The sequence below is a fragment of the Galeopterus variegatus genome, unplaced genomic scaffold (genome assembly GCF_000696425.1).
Source record: "Galeopterus variegatus unplaced genomic scaffold, G_variegatus-3.0.2 Scaffold3821, whole genome shotgun sequence".
NCBI classification, from domain to species: domain Eukaryota; kingdom Metazoa; phylum Chordata; class Mammalia; order Dermoptera; family Cynocephalidae; genus Galeopterus; species Galeopterus variegatus.
In genome coordinates this window covers 230936-236501 of record NW_007729932.1, presented here as the reverse complement: position 1 = coordinate 236501, position 5566 = coordinate 230936, and the positions used below count along the sequence as shown (strand labels likewise).

At 40.0% G+C, this 5566-nt stretch overlaps 1 long non-coding RNA gene across 1 annotated transcript; it reads left to right on the top strand.

The window, feature by feature from the left end:
* The first annotated feature begins 1904 nt into the window (after nucleotides 1-1904).
* Nucleotides 1905-2770, top strand: LOC103601659. The gene is made up of 2 exons (XR_551468.1): nucleotides 1905-1976; nucleotides 2180-2770. It is a non-coding gene; the product is annotated as an uncharacterized LOC103601659 (long non-coding RNA).
* The last annotated feature ends 2796 nt before the right edge of the window (nucleotides 2771-5566 follow it).

Genomic DNA, 5566 nt, shown 5'->3' with positions numbered 1-5566 from the left:
AACTGGGTAATTTATAAAGAAAAACAAAATTTATTGCTTACAATTTCTGAGGCTGAGGAGTCGTCCAAAGTCCATCTGGTGGTGGTGACAGTGACCCAGGGGTCTCACATTGCAAGATGGTGGAAGCAGAGAAAGCAGAGAGAGAAAAAGGCAGACTCTCCTCTTCTTTTAAAGCCCTCAGAAGCACACCCCTGACCACCATTTATAATCCATTCACTACTGCACGGTCCTACTACCAATCACCTCTTAAGGCGCCACCTTTCAATGAGCGTAATAGGATTTCCCACCCTCTTAACAGTCACAGTGGGGACCAAGTTTCTAATACATAAAACTTGGGGGACACACAATTCAAGCTTCAGGGAGATTTGGGGAGACATAATTCAATCCACTACATTCATGATGGCAACTAATAGGATCTTGTGTGTGAGGGAGTCTAGCACAGTGCCTGACACACAGGAGCCCTCTGGAAACACCCAGTTGCCTGGGATGAAGAATGATTTATGTTGCCCTCCTAGGGTTTGTGTTTGAAAACCGAGCAAAGGAAGTGGTTTTTAGTAGAAAGCTAGAAAGCTAGGTTTTTTTTTTTTCATTCAACAAAACCAAAACTGGAACCTGTGGTCAACGATGGATTTTCTAAGTTGTGTGTGAGAAATGATACTTAGCAGCGAACGGGGAGAGACGGGAAATGAAGGTGAGAAGAATGCTGTGACCAGAGTAGCTGGAGGACTTGCGTTTCCCTTCTCTGCCCAAGTGACCTTGAGCTGACCTTGGATTCCGACACTGGTAGCAGGCAGGGAATGCCCACAGCCACAATCAGAATTCCTTGTTTCTGGAAAGCCCCAATAAGCAGGTATGGAGCTAGATAGAGGAGCTACTCACACACGTTTTTATTTGGGGGGGGGACGGGCTTTTATTTATCTGTTCACTTATTTTTGACTGACATGTACTGACCGTACATATGTATAGGGTACAGAGTTATATTTCAGGATGTGTATAAAGTGTGTGACGATCAAATCAGAGTAATTATTAGCATATTCATCATCACAAAAATTTATTATTTCACACAGGGTTTCTTTCTTTTTTTTTTTAAGACTGTTTGACTGGACAGAGCACCCAGGTTTTTAAACTTAAAAAGTTATTAAGGTATAATTGAAGTATAACAAGGGCACATATTTAAAGTGTACATTTTGATCAGTTTTGACATATGTAGACACCCATGAAAGGGGGTGGGACAAGCTGCAACATTTGGGGGGGGTCTGTTGTGGATACTTAAAAAAATACAAAATAAACAAAAATGAAAAATCACTGCAAGGAACGAAATATCCAAATTTTAACCAAAGACGGGGTCCCAACTGGCCCTTGATAGGATTCACTTCCTCACCTCACCCTAATCGACTCCTTTTGGATCCTGTCTTAAGTTAAAATTTGGATATTTTGTTCATCATGCATATTTTGCATTTTGATTTTTAAAAACATATTGCATTAAAAATATTATTTATCTTGACTGAGTTTTTGGTGCCCCCTTAAAATGCTGTGTCTGAGGTCAGTGCCTCATTGGCCTGCCCCTAGTTTTGCTCCTGCCTGTGTGAAACCATCATTACAGACAACAAGTAAACATTTCCATCATTCCCAAAGATCCCTCACACCCCTTTGACATCCCTCCTACTCCCTGACTGCATCCCCAGGTGACCACTTATCTGCTGCCTTCTGCCACTATAGTGACCAGAATTTGCTAGAAATTTATATAAATGAAATTTTCTAGAAATTTATATAAATGGAATCATACAGCATGTACTTTATTTTCTTTCCAGGATTCTTTCATAAGAGCTTTTTGATGAAAGGAAGCAGTTTTGTTCAGAGTAACTACATCTTCTCTGAAAGACTTTTGGGAGGCTGGTTTAGAAAGTTGATTGTTCTTTTTCGTTATTAGTGAGATGTTATTTTTATCTTATTTTGAGTTAACAAATGACACCAACATTTAATTTTGAGTGGTTATTTCCAGTGAAAGGAAATACAAATTATCTTTTTTTTTTTTTTTTTTGTCTTTTTTCGTGTCCGGCAACGGATCGCAACCCTCAGTGNCCTGGGGCCTTGGTGTTATCAGCACCGCACTCTCCCGAGTGAGCCACCGGGCCGGCCCATATTTTTATCTTATTTTGAGTTAACAAATGACACCAACATTTAATTTTGAGTGGTTATTTCCAGTGAAAGGAAATACAAATTATCTTTTTTTTGATGGTGTCCAGGTTTTCTTCAACAGGCATTGATTATTTTCAAGAGCAAGGAATAAAAAAACTACAACTAGAAAGGAAGTGGCTTCTGTTTTCAATCCTTATGTGTGGTTGAGAAATTAATTCAAATGGATATATCTTTTTCATATCCACTACTAACTAGTTATGAGTTTTATATCTATTTTACCATTAAGAAATCAAGTAAGTTTGGGGAAAAAAAATCAAGTAAGTGGCTCCTTCCTATTTGTTCTGTCTTCGTTTATTCTTTTATATGAAGAAATACTTAAACTAGGTAATCTCTGAGTTCCCGTTCAAATGTTACTGATTATCTTTGGATTCTCTGAAGCACAGCTGCCCAGTAGAAATATTATGTGAGCCACATATGTAATTTAATATTTTCTAGTAGCCACATTAACAAAACAAAACAAAACAAAACAAAAAAACCCAGGTAAAATTAAGTTAAATAACATTTTACTTAACCCAATATATCTGAAGAGTATCATTTCAACGTGTAATCAAATAAAACATTATTAATGAAATATTTGAAATTCATTGTTTTTTTGCACTAAGTCTTTGAAAATTGGTGTATATTTTAGACTTACAGCCCACCTAGATGCTAAGTTTTGATTGGAATACTTGATCTGTATGTAGATTTTATGAAATTTACTATTGAAAAAGTAGATGATTCACATATCCAGTTTCAAACATACTAAAATGTTTTCCAATGACTGAATCAAGCATCTGTTTTTAAATTTAAATTTAAACTCTTTAAAATGAAATGAAGTAGGGGGAGGAGGAGGGGGTGCTAGGGAGAAATTGGTAAAGGGCCACAAAAAACGTTTACATTGTGTAATGATAAAATAAAAAAAAAGAAATAAAGAACTCAGTTCTTCTGTGCACAAGCCACATTTCAAGTACTGTAGCCAAATAATGCTAGTGGTTATCATATTGGACAACCCAGCAAAAAGCCAGGGTCCTCAGTCCCACAACTGCAAGGAACAGAATTCTGCGAACAACCATGTGAGTGGAATTGAGCCCAGGACACTGAGCACCAGGAAGGGACGCTGTCCAGTCAACACCTCGATTGCAACCTGAGCAGAGGACCCAGCTAAGCTGTACCCAGATTCCTGACCCACAGACACTGTGAGCTAATAAGTGTGTGATGTTTTAAGCTACCAAGTTTGCAGCAGGTTTTTTTTTTTAAAAGATGACCGGTAAGGGGATCTCAACCCTTGGCTTGGTGTTGTCAGCACCACGCTCAGCCAGTGAGTGAACCGGCCATCCCTATATAGGGATCCGAACCTGTGGCCTTGGTGTTATCAGCACCGCACTCTCCTGAGTGAGCCACGGGCTGGCCCCCCCCTTTTTTTAAAAAAAATAATATATATATTATATATTTAAATAATATATATATAATATATTTCTGTGCCACATCCTGGAGTGCCCCAGGCAGCCCCAAGCCATCTTTCCTCTTCAGCCACCTTATTAGCTCAGACACATCACAGCACAGGCAGCCACTGTTTGTGGCAGTTTGTTACACAGCAAGAGATAACTGATGCCTAGCACCTCCTGAATGCTATAGAAATATTTATTTTTTTCAATTTGTTTTAAAATTTATTTGATGGTAACTAGCAAACAGTACTAGAAAATCCTAAGTTATCTGTGGTTTTCAAGAGAGCTAAATAGTGACAATCTGGCAGTGCGTGAAGTGTCATTTTATTACTTTTAATGTATTCTGTAACATAAACACTTGAGTAACAAGGTATGCTCGCTGGAGGTCTGACGGGATCAACATTAATGAAGTGATGTGGGCTGAGACTAGACATTTTAAGCACTATTTCCTCCAGTTCGTACTTACCCTCACAACAGAGATATGTAAAAACATAGAGATAACAGCTCCAATAGCTAAACCCACAAATGTAACCATCACCATGCCAACGAAAAGCAAGATACAATTAATAATTATATTAGAGAAAGAGAACCAATGGGTGTGTGTGTGTGTGTGTGTGTGTAATAAGGATTAGGATCACACTGCTGTGGGAGCTGGCAAGTCTGAAATCTGCAGGGTAGGTCAGTAGGCTGGACGCTCAGGAAAGAGGTGATAATGCAGCTTGAGTCCAAAGGCCATTTGGAGGTGGCGTTCCTTCCTTCTTGGGGGACCTCAGTCTTTGTTCACTTAAGGCCTTCAACTGACTGGATGAGGNCCTCTGGAAACACCCAGTTGCCTGGGATGAAGAATGATTTATGTTGCCCTCCTAGGGTTTGCGTTTGAAAACCGAGCAAAGGAAGTGGTTTTCAGTAGAAAGCTAGAAAGCTAGCTTTTTTTTTTTTTCATTCAACAAAACCAAAACTGGAACCTGTGGTCAACGATGGATTTTCCAAGATGTGTGTGAGAAATGATACTTAGCAGCGAAAGGGGAGAGACGGGAAGCGAAGGTGAGAAGAATGCTGTGACCAGAGTAGCTGCTGGAGCACTTGTGTTTCCCTTCTCTGCCCAAATGACCTTGAGCTGACCTTGGCTTCTGACAGGCACTTCTCCCTACTGGTAGCAGGCAGGGAATGCCCACAGCCACAGCCAGAATTCCTTGTCTCTGGAAAGCCCCAATAAGCAGGTATGGAGCTAGATAGAGGAGCTACTCACACAGGTTTTTATTTGGGGGGGGGGGGCTTTTATTTATCTGTTCATTTATTTTTGACTGACATGTACTGACTGTACATATGTATGGGGTACAGAGTTATATTTCAGGACGTGTATACAGTGTGTGATGATCAAATCAGAGTAATTATTCGCATATTCATCATCACAAAAATTTATTATTTCTTTCACACAGGGTTTCTTTTTTTTTTTTTTTCCTTTTTGTCTTTTTTCGTGACCGGCAACGGGATCGCAACCCTCGGTGTCGCGCCCGCACCGTGCTCAACCAGTGAGCGGACCAGTCTCTATATGGGATCCGAACCCTCGGCAGGAGCGCCACCGTGCTCCCAAGCGCCGCACTCTATCGAGTGCACCACCGGGCTGGCCCCTTTTTTTTTTTTAGACTGTTTGACTGGACAGAGCACCCAGGTTTTTAAACCTAAAAAATGATTAAGGTATAATTGAAGTATAACAAGGGTACATATTTAAAGTGTACATTTTGATCAGTTTTGACATATGTAGACACCCATGAAAGGGGGCGGGACAAGCTGCAACATTTGCGGGGGTCTGTTGTGGATACTTAAAAAAATGCAAAATAAACAAAAACGAAAAATCATTGCAAGGAACGAAATATCCAAATTTTTTTTTTTGTCTTTTTTCCGTGTCCGGCAACGGATCGCAACCCCCAGTGTTGCCCCCG